The 12,333-nt window shown below is 34.2% G+C and overlaps 1 pseudogene; it reads right to left on the reverse strand.

Moving 5' to 3' along the window:
• Window positions 1–916: 916 nt before the first annotated feature.
• On the reverse strand, window positions 917–5,163 carry LOC107002519 (annotated as a pseudogene).
• Window positions 5,164–12,333: the final 7,170 nt, after the last annotated feature.

The raw sequence follows: 12,333 nt of genomic DNA on the forward strand, positions 1-12,333 counted from the left end.
ACTTCACGAAAACTTTCAACCTACCACAACAAATGTTATTATAACAATCATGAAGATAATTGTTAGTATCCTTTTTTCTATTATGATTGAGTTGTAACACTTTCTCCTTACTTTAAAAGTTAAGAGCAACAACATGAGTTACCTCTTTAAGTGGAAAGAACTTAAATGTTAGAGCATCTAATGATATGGAGGTATCAATATATATTTGGAGAGCAACTAGAACAAAACTTGCTGGAGCAGCCTTAGCTTTCAACTCTTGCTCCATACTCTCCTTGTTAGTCTTCAGAGCAAGTTTCTCTTCTCATAGTTTTCTCTGCCTATTTATAAGAAAAGATTTTGACTGTGAGATTATCGTAAATAGACGAGAGAGTACTCGAATATTTTCTTTTTTTGGTTTTTCATCCGGTACTCGAGTATATTGGTACACAATCACCTATTTATTTACTGAATAAAGCCTAACAAGGTATACATCACTTCATAATTAGATGTTGATTCTCCTTTCAAATACGGGACCGGTAGTAGGGGTCAATGTTTTTGTTGTTACATAATCCCGTGCTACGGAATGAATCTAGTCACCATCCGATTTAGCTCTTTTAGTATGGACATGGCTTAAGGAAGTGGGAAATAAAGTCGGGAGCTTTTCTAAGAAATGACGTAAATGGATGTCCACAGACTCCTAGGTGGGGCTCTAAGGTGAATGGCATGGTTTGATCACCCTAAGCTTCGAATGAGAGAGGAATAAAGACCAAGGAAATAACGATTTTCCTGTCATCACACGTAATTTCCCTCCTTTTTTTCCTCGATCGAAAGCCCACGATAAAGGAAGTACAAATAGAATAGTGAGTTGAGTCTTTATTAGGGAGAGTTTTCTCTCCAAAGAAGATTCATAAGAAAAAGAAGAGAAAGAGGAAGAATGCACAGTGTAACTGATATGCGGCTACGGCTAGCCGATCATATAATTCCATAAAATCAATCTTTATGTATAGAGAGATCCTCTAGATATACAGATAGAATATATGTTCATGGATAGACAGACATTCCATGGATTCTTAGTTTTTGGGCTGAAAAAGCTCGTCGATCCAAATGAATCATTCTTCCTCTCTCTCTTCGCTCCCCACCCCGAAACTAACCCACGACACAGCGCCAATTCGCTTCGCGCGCGGGAAGGCAACGAAGTTTAGTTCATGAGACTGCAGTGCAGTGGAGTGGAGCAGCCGCGACACTTCCTTACTGGATCTCGCTTGTGACCACCTAACGGTAGGTAGGCGGAGGATGTGTGACGTTTGGAGTTTCGTTCCTGCACCTGTCTCCAATGGAATGAGTGATCTGTTCCCCTGCGGATCATGGCCTTACTACTCGGTCCCTGATGGCCAGCGGGGATGACTGAAATGTCTTTCCTTTAGAACTGAACTACCACGACTCTCGCTAACTGCATCGGATTCTTTGGATAAAAGAAGACTAGATTTTAGAATGGATTCCTTCCCTAAACTAAAGAATTCACTTACCTTCAGCCGGTATCATTTTGCTTGAGCTGGGAACTCCTGTTGATCTACGGAACTAACATATACTTGTTCCCAATGCATGCATCCTCAGAAGTGGCACACAAAATATTCTCATCACTGAGGCCATACAAATTGAACATTCCAGAAGCTTCTAGAGACCTGCGCCTGGGTACGACAATTGTGGTTGCTCCTGCTATAATTCAAGGGCCATCAGCAGAATTGTCTCGAGGAGTAGTTAAACGGGAAGGAGATAATAACAGAATCATTGTGTGCACTGGTGGACCTAACGTGTGTCTTTTACATATCGCTTCAATGATCAAAATATAGAGAAGCCCTCAACTCAAAGTAGGAGAAGAAAAAGACTTGCACATTGGATGAGAAAGAAGTCGTTTATTTGAAGGAAAAAATTAAACGTATTTGATTAGGAACAAAAATAGAGAAGCTCTCAATTCATACTAACTTTTATTTGAAGGTTGAGAGTATATATAAATTGTACATAGTTCCATTATTAAGTATTAATTTGAAGTGCTAATTAAAGGATGATATTAGCTTGACATGAAATTAGATTAATAGAAGAATTCGATATCTGTATTCTGTTTAAAACAAACATCATCTGACTTGTTACTGGTAAAAGGCATACAATAATTTTGCTCTATACATTACTCATTTGTTGCTTTATTTTTTATTATAATGTCGATAAATTTACCACCTTCAATATTAATTATTTCTTAGCTTATCCATCAGCAAAAAAAAGAAATGAAACATTATTGAAAAACTAACTGAATATTGAAATAGTGAGTAAAGTGAAAGCCCAAGTTGATGAAGGTGAATGTATTCAAGCGACAACTTCTTTTTCCTGTTTTTAATAAAAATATAATTCAACACACTATTTAGATATAATAAAAAAAATCAACAATTTATCCAAGAGTGGGATTTGTTAGTATATTTACCTTTGCTAATATGAAATAAGCTCCACCTCTTTCATTCTCTCACGGATCTCCTCCAGATCGGTACAAAGACCTTCAATTAAAGGCATGGCACTTGTGGCTAGATACCACATTTCTAGATTCCCAAGACTATAAAGAGTTAGGAACTCGAGTTGACGGAAGTTGTTATTACTGCACATTATTGTTTTTCCTACATAAGCTTCTTCTAATATGAGATCCCTTAGGTTTGGCAACCTCCCCAAAATAGGCATCGGATATTTTGTGAGTCTTGACTTCCAAGGACCATCATTGTGATGGAATTTGGAAACAAAGGCAGTTTTTCTATTCTCCATTGTAACATCACTTTGTGGAGCTTTTGACAAGAATTAACACATTCAAGGGATGGAAATGAAGTTGCAAGATATGATTCATCACCCCTAGCAAACAATTTGAGAGTGCTAAGGTTTTTCAAGCTGATAATGTTGTTTAGGTAGTAAGATGTCTTAATATTACACATGTTTAATTCTTGAAGATTGACTAAATAAACAGGGTCAACATCTTTCCACTAATCACAAGCAATGTCATCAAGAATTTGAAGACTAGTGAGTTTGCTTATATGTACCAGAGGTTCTGAATACGGAGCAACTAAATGTCTTAGATTTATAAGGTCAGCTGTCTCGAGGGGTAATTGGCAAGAGTATCTACTCTCAATGACAAGTGTCTGTAGATTTTTTGAGGTTGCCAATGGAAAAGGGAAGATCACGGATACCTCTCAATCTTAAGAAATTGAGGTGGTACAAACTTCCTATGGTATCAGGTACTAATACTAGAGACACCTTGTCATCAACACACATCTCCAAGTACAACACATATAGATGTTGGAACACACTACTGAAGTTAATAGATTCATGTTACGAAAATCTGGATCGAAGAACATAATTGATCTCAACTTCGAGTTAGAAAGATCAAGTGAGAGGTACCTGTCTCCTTGACTATGAATGGCATGTTCGATACATAAAGAGGATTGGAGTGGTTTCTTGGATCATAAATATCAAAGAAGTTTACCTCCAATGCCTTTTGTATGGAAAGATCACGGAGTAAATCATGAACCCTACATTCAGTAACTTTTTCCAAAAATGTTTGAGCCACTTGAACCAAGCTTCGTCTTATCAGCTCATTCAAGAAGCCTTCAGCGACATCCTCCATTATTTCTTCTCCTCTTGGTATGATGAAACCCTCAGTCATCCACAACCGTATAATGGTTTCAGCATCGACCACTTGATCTTCTGGAAAAATACCAAAGTACAGAAAACACTGCTTGATTGCATTTGACAAATCCTTGAAGCTTAATGATAGAATGCAGGAGATTTCAATGGAGTCATCTTCAATGTTCTTCCAAAGGCAGTCTTTCACTTTTTTCCATTGGTCTAGCCCCACTATATGTGAAAGTAGTCCACTCAATACAACAATTGCAAGAGGTAAGCCTCTACACTTTTCCACCATATCCTTAGCTAGACTTTCCATTGCTGGAAGCATAGCCCGAACATCAAGTAGTTTCCTACAAAAGAGATCCCAACATTCTTCTTGTCTTAGGAAACGAAGTTTATGGACAAAACCTCTGTCGTCTTCTCTTTCAGCGACATCCTGTTTGCGCATGGTAATAATAACTCTGCTTCCATTTTTGCTATTGGGGAATGCTCTTCTCAAAGTCTCCCATGCTTCTCTCTGCCACACATCATCAACCACCACAAGGTATTTTCTTTCTGTTAATAGCTTACGAAGGTAAATTTCTAGATCTCTTTCTACCATCCTTTCAAACAAATCCAGAGTTTCCTTTGAGCAACCTTGGATGGATTTTATGATAGTCTTAAGAAGATCCATTGTGCTATACTCTAGAGAAACACATATCCAAGCACGTGTAGGGAAGAAACTGGTGTAGAGTTTCTGGCAAGAGTAGTCTTGCCTAATCCGCCCATGCCATATATGGAGAGGACGGTTCGACGAGGCTCTGGTTTGAGAAGTTGAGCTAGCAATGTTTGTACAACATCCTGAAAGCCAACAAAAATGTGATCATCATCTATATATGAGGTAGTTCTCCTCAATGTTTGAACTATGGCAGACTGATTACTTGGCCCTTCTCTTGCATTATTATTGATATCATAAGCCTCTCGTTTGCGAATGATATCCTTGATTCGTTTCTTGATTGATTGAATATCCTTGACGACATTGTAGAATTTCTTCTCCTTTCTACATATGCAAGGGCAAGCCTTGAGGCGACTAGCAAATCCATTGTCATCATCATGACCTTTACCATCCAGCTCCAAGCTATAAGTCTCGAGTACAGCGACAGTATGATTAGCAATAGTATAGATATCCACCACCAATTGCTTAACTGTTTGATCTACTCTTTCTTTTTGTTCTGCATCTCTGAGGAAAGCCTGCATGGAAAGAAGCTCATTTTGTAGCCACTGTATAAACGTAGGTTGATTTCCTGTATGAGGAAATCACCCAATCTTTGAACTGCAAATGACACAGATCCATCAGCCATCTTCAGGAGTACTGTTGATTTAATTTTTATCTCGAAAAGAGGGGGTAATTGTATACAAGTTTAAAAAATGGAACAAATCGTGTGTCCACTTTTATGTGTTTAAAGATGCAAGCTAAGCGAAAGTTACATTCTTGAAGTATGTATTAATACCTCTTCAACAACCATTGACAACTTGTGGGAAAATATATATTCCCTCTATTCTATTTCATTTCATGTAGCACTTTTCGTTTTTCAAAAATCAAACAGTTTAACTTTGAGCGGACATTTGTGTATGAAATCTTCAACTTTTTTCAAATGAAATTTATATATTTATAAACTACGTAAAGAGTACTATAATTCACAATAACTGATAATTTAAAATGAAACATAGGGACTAAACTATATATGGTGAAAATTCTTAATTAATAATCATGTGTTGTATAATTAATGATCATATGGTCCACCTAATTAATCATGTAATTGAACAAGTAGGGAAATTGTGGACTGGCGTTAGCGGTTTAAAGAAAAGTCATACAAAAAATCTGCACTAAATAAAATTTGGGGACATTGACGTTGACCGCTTGTGAATAGCGATGGTGATTGTCGATATTTAACGCTCTGATTGAATATAATGATTCATGAATATTTTTGTAATGGTAGTTAGTGGTATTAAATATCTAATTATTCTATTTTATCATTTAGTACTCTAACTTTGTTATAATAGTTGTATCTCACATTCTATTTTTCATGTAGTTTGTCCTTCAAATTATTGATTTGTGACAATATGTAGTGATTAAAAATGATACATTAATCTATTTAAACATTGTATTGATCAAAAAGATAGAGTACAACATGATAAGACACTATATTAAATACTCCTTCCGTGCAACAATAGTTGTTAACTATACTATTTTGAATATTTTTACCATACTTGTCCACTTTATAAAATCAATGGATAACTTTACACTTACTTCATAATTTACCATTCTCATTAATTCTAGTCATTTTCTTATGGAAAAATACATAAAAAAAATAATTTAAAAAATAAAAATAAACCTTTGAATTTGTTAGCAAAATTTATTTTAGAATTTAAACTATATGGGAGTTTAAATACCCCATTAACATCTTTCAAATTATTAAAACACCACCAAAGGAATGATGTGACAAAGATAGTGAGTGCACTCTCCTGAAAGTGCGTGAAAAAAGAGAGAAAAAAGAGCTGAATTTTAAAAGCCTTACACATTGCCTTTTTTTATTGACCAATCTATAACAAATTATTTAAATAGTTTTTTATATATATTATTTCTTTAAAATATGTAATTTTTCTTATTAAGGGTAAATGAAATTAGTGGTCCCCTTATAATTTCTTTTAAAAAAATCATTTTGTTGTCTTCCTCACTACAAATCTTTCTCCATTGAAACATATCATTTTCCATCTTCATTCCCCACCTCTATCCACTATTTTGATTTCACTTGTCTTTAACTAATCCATAAAGTTCAATACCAATGTCATTTTATTGACGTCGATATCGCTCTATTATTGGTGTCGATTTCGCAAATGTTAACTTTCTTAATTTTCGGGTGACCCATTTTGATTTCTAGATCATTCAAACATTTCTCATAAAATTTATATTTTTTGGGATATACTTTCTTATGCAATCTTCATTTCTTATTGAGTTGTCAAGAAAAAATTGGCTTTCAAAAAGATCCATTCTCCAAGAGGGTAAATTCGTTGGGAGGGTACGAAGAGGATAATGTAAATTTTCTTTAAAGTGACTTAAAATATTGTTGAATAGTGATAAAGAAGAAGAATAAAGAAAGAATTGAAGATTGAAATAATGGTAAACAACAAGGAAGAAGAAAAAGAGGTTGGGGTAAGGTTATGCATTTATAAATTAATCAATTGATATAATTTATTTTAAAAAGTGTGTCAGAAAAAATAGTGAATAAGTAAAAAAGAAATAAAAAATTAATGACATGGTGTTTACATGATTATGATGTGGCGCTTACGTGGCATGATGTGGCAGGTAAGAGTGGTGTTACAGTCACAGAGTGAAAAAACATCACTTCGAAAATGTCAAAGGGGGTATTTTTTTGCATTCAAAGGGTGATAAAGTAAAATTATTCTTCTAATTATAGTTTCTTAAAACGTGTCAAAGTCAATAGTTAACGAGTATTGTTGGACAAAAAAAGTAATATAATACAATACATTATCATCATATCATATTAAAGGTGGGAAGCACCAAAGTGGAAAGTTGGATTACCATTTTACCCCTACACTAAATTATTTTTTATAATAAAATAATTAATTAAATATTGAATGTTTCTAAAAAATTAAATGACCATTTTTCATTCACTAAATTAACATTGTTCCTCTAATAAATTATGCTCAGAAACTGAACTATTATGCAATCATTAATGTTTCAATGCGCAATAAAAAAAGCAGATCTTTTTTTAAAATTTCAAAGTTCAAATGATATTCTTCATGATTTGTATGATACTTTAGTTCGATTACTTTCAGTCTTTTAGTTCATCAATTTGTTTTATTCTGACCTATTACATACTCGTACATTCAATGTAGTACAATAGAAGTTCCATTGTAATCACATCATCCACTCATCGGTTTTTTGTAAGACCTCCTTACTTTTGGATGACTCCCGTTTAATGATTTGTTAGTAGTAGCGTCTTGAGGTCCTGTGAGTCTTATTCTGACACCTATATATATACGATAGAGGTTTCATAGATAGACAAACTCGGTCAGTCTTGTAGTATTCAGTTTCAGATGTTTTATTTAAAACTTTATGCTTAATACTCAAGATTTTTAGTTAGCTTTGAGATTGAATAAATTGTTTATAAATAATTCTTTAGTTTTGATATTTGTGTATGCTTGAGTTAGTCTTCCGCTTACTAATCAAGACAAGGATTCGCTTGAGGACTAGCAACGGGTCTCGAGTGTTGACCACGTCCAAGATGTTGGTTCAGGGCGTGACAGATGTATCTTTAGTTCGGTGTGTTTTAAGTGATTTAGGAGTGTTTTCTTCAAGTTGAGATAATTCGAAGACTTGAAACCTTGGGAGCTTTGTGTTGAAGTTTAGGAATTGGAGTTCTTAATTCCTTAGGTTACATATATTTGTAATTTGTTCTGTGCTAAGGCTCAAGGCTCAGTGATTTAGTGAATTTGGAGTTAAATCATATAGAAGTTCAGGTCGTGATTTTTTTACACCTTTTGAGTTGGGTGTTTACTTTTATTGGGAAAGGGTCAAAAATAGCTCTCAACTTTGGTTTATTGTTTAATTTTACCCTCGCCATTAAAATGAAGTTAATTTTACTGTTCCCGTTACTAATTTCACCAAAATTATCCCTCATTGGATGGAATCCCCAAATTTGACTCAAATTGATCCAAATTACCCGAATTCTTTTTAAAAAAAATTATTCCCTATTGTTAACCCAATGACCCGCCCCATTTAGGATTACCCATTTAACCCAATGTTGTGTTATCCATTCTAATTTACCCATTCTCTTTTTCTCCCAAATTGTAAAAGCTTTCGCAACTTCTCCTCCATTGTTCTGATTTTTCTTCATAGAAAATGTCACAAGTTGTGAAGCTTTCACAACTCCTCTGTTGAATGGCATTCTGCCCAATTCTATTGAAAACTTTTATATAGGATATGATGGGATGTGTCTGATGCAATATAATGTTTAGTGTTTTTCTTTGTGTTTTGTCTTTCTAGAATAATGTTTAGTGTGGCTTCCTCCGCTTGATCTTCCTTTTTATCTTTATTAACAACTTGCCCTCTTGTTTTACTTGCATTTCTTGCTTTCCACCAATTCGATGATGTATAAAGGTTTATTCTGTTTTTCTCTTGGGGGATATTTAATATTCATGCAATAACTAGTTTTTCGATTTTGCAGCAAAGGCCACATCTTCCGGTCCGCCCCATTCCTTCTTAGCTATGGTGCAACTATTCAAGAACTTTGGAACAAAAGACTACTAGTTTTGCTAGTGGGGAAGATGATCACCTTGCCTTCTGTTTTTAGATTTTGAACTGCATTTCATGGTTACTTTTTGTTTGAAATAGTATGACATATAATGGCAATGTTGCATTGAATAAACATGACAAGTTCAACCTCTTAAAACTCTCACTTGAAGCAAATAGACAGTAGCACCACAATTGGGGAGAAAAGGAAGAACAATGGAGGAGAGGAGAAGTTGTGAAAGCTTCACAATTTGGAAGAAGAGAGAGAATGGGTATATGGGAGTGGGTAACAGGGTTTTTGGGTTAATTAGGTTAACCGGATTATTCTACATGGGGCGAGACATTGGGTTAAAATAGAGAATATTTTTTTAAAAAAAAATCGGAGTAATCTAGATCAATTTGGTTCAAATTTGGGAATTTTGTCTAATGAGGTATACTTTTGGTGAAATTAGTAACGAGAGGGATAATATTAACTTCTTTTTAACGGCGAGGGTAAAGTTAAACAATAAACCAAAGTTGAGGGATATTTTTTACCTTTTCCCTTTTTAATTTATTGTTCAACTGCTTTATTTGACAATAGGTAACTTATTTTACACCAAGGCGACAAGTTAAGTTAGTAACTAAACTCTAGGTCGTATAGAATATGAATGACTTATTAAAGGAGTCGATTTTCAAAGGGGAAGCCTCGCTATTTGAATTAGGCCCGGGATCTTTGGAGACCTGGAGTCAATAGTTTCTCGATGCATCAAAGAATATTTGTCAACCCAAGGTGTCATCTAAGATTTATACCAAAGGATAAGACCTCCAAGCTCGAGAATATCACTTCACCAAAGGCATAAAGTAAAATGATCAGAGGCGAACCTAGAATTTAAAGTAGGGGGTGCACTACTATGAGTGACTCAAGAGTAAGGCTAGGAGTGACACAAGGGTAACGTTAACAACATAAGCAAAATACAACATCTTGTTCATATTATACTCCAACCATCTAGAAAATGAACCCTTAAACCATGTCTCTAAAACTAAACCTTGGTTCAAAAGAACTATTTTTCTTCAAAAATCTATCCATCTCAAAGCACAAGAATCAACAAAAAAAATTGTAAAAAAAAATTGCTTATAGAGAAAATTTTGGAGTAGGACTTTAATTTTGGAGTCTTATATTTTGTTTAGAATTGTGTTAGGGAAAATTATTTTTTTAAAATTCAATTAGAACCGAATGGAACCGGATGACAAAGAAGGGTGGTTAAGAAAGAGGGTGGGACCAAATGAGGCAGCAAACAACGAGTTTTAATTTGGGGTTGATTCATTGACACAAATCACTTCTTTTATATATATATATGCTTTGGAATTCCTAAGAAAGTGAAATTTGATTGAGATGAAGAAGGAGAAAATTGGACAAGCTTTTCGGCTATGGCTTAGAAAAGGGACGAGAAAGTTTTTGGATTTATTTTTTAGTGGAACTCAGGTTTGAACTTAACATAAAATTTTGATGACTTCTTCCTTTTAGGGAAAAATATCAAATTGAGTACTTTTTATAATGCATTAAGGACTATATGAATCATGCAAAATATATTAAGGATCAAAATAAGGCAACCCTAATACATTAGGGATCATTCTGATAATTTTCTCAGAGAAAAGGCTTCAAATTTAAAGTTAAAAAACATTAAGGACCATTTTGATCATTTTCTCACAGAAAAGGCTTCAAAATTAAAAGTAAAACAGTCGTTGCTTCCGCTGGGAATCGAACTCACACAGCTACGCAAAGAATTCACGTGTTCGACCAGTGCTCCCAAAGCAATTTTTGGTTGTTAGGGTACACAATTAAATATATGTTAATTTTATCAACTGTTTATACATATATATACGGTTTTTTAAAAAAAGTTATTGGGTGCACGTGCACCCTTATAAGTGCATGTGGGTCCGTCCCTGAAAATGATACTCCATCCGTCCCATTTTATGTGGCACCATTTTTTTTTTGGTCAGTCCTAAAAAGAATATCACATTTCCTTATATGTTAAGTATTTAAAGGTACAATTCCTCTTTTACCCTTGTTGGTCCCACTTAATCTTTAAAATAGTACTCTAATACATTTATGAGGAGAGAGAAAAGTGAGTCTACTTTTGAAAAGCAATTTGGTAAATATTTCAAAGTCTTCATTTATTTGTCAAACTCCGTATCCGGTCAAATATTGCCACATAAAATGGGACGGAGAGAGTAACAAAGTTGTCACTAATCAACCTTGAGTCCTGTCTTAGCTTTCAGCCAAGTAACACTAGTTATAATAAGGAAACTCTTGTATGGGAGAAGAAAACATCTATTTTTTCCTCTTGTAATAAACCATCTTTGATCAAGAGTTGGATATACAATCTTATTTGTTTTTTACTCAAGTTCTTGCATTTTAATATTTAGATTTTGTTCTTTGCTAAACAAAAAATCTTTTTTACTTCGTTTATTTATATAACTATGATCTCGCAAGAAAAAAAAAAAGGCAAATGACAGAAATCACATACTTTTTAGGCAAAACTATCATTTATCCCTTATAAGTTTATAATTATAGAAATCCCTCAAACTGATTAAATAATATAAACGATGATACATTTATCTGATACGCGAAATATATTAATCGTTAAGTTAGATTCATTACATTTTCTACATGATACACTAATGTGATGTATATTTTATACATGATACACTAATCTGATGCGCGAGATACATTAATCTAAGCACTGATAAATTAATCTGATGCGCAAAAAGGAGGAATTCTGAGAATTTATAAAATAAATTGGAGATAATGGTAATAAGAAAACCCAAAGGTAGGATTTCTGGGGGGTGGGTGGGTGAGGGGAATTTTCTTAAACAAAAAAAAGTTATCAATGAGGGTTGGGGTGTCCCGGTGGGGTTGGTGGGGTAGGGTGGGCAATTTTTTTTCTGTGGGGTGAGGGGGAGGTGGGAGTACAATAAAAAAAATTGTATAAAAAAATAAAAATAATAAATAATGGTGGGGTGGAGTAGTAGATATTGAGGTACTAACATTTTGTTTTGATTTAATATTTTTTGATTTTAAAGAATTAAAGTAGGTTAAAATCATTATCCAAATCATATATATTTGACCAAATCCATATTTATCATTTATTAGGTGGATTGTGATCTAATCCATTTAACTCAATTCATATTCAATCAACACATTTGTCACCTAGTAAACAAGTTCACTGAAAAACGATTTGATACCTTCTTCCCTTGGTCTGGGAGGTAGGTTATATAGGCGACAATTGTTCACAGGTTGCTCGATCAGGTCAAATAACTAATTAATAGTTTGCTTGATATTGTCATTAGACCTTATCTCTCTTTGAAACTGACTAATCAAAATGACCAAGGCAAAGGAGAAAGGAGTTGCCCCCCCCTCC

Source organism: Solanum pennellii, chromosome 10 (assembly GCF_001406875.1).
Source record: "Solanum pennellii chromosome 10, SPENNV200".
Classification (NCBI taxonomy): Eukaryota; Viridiplantae; Streptophyta; class Magnoliopsida; order Solanales; family Solanaceae; genus Solanum; species Solanum pennellii.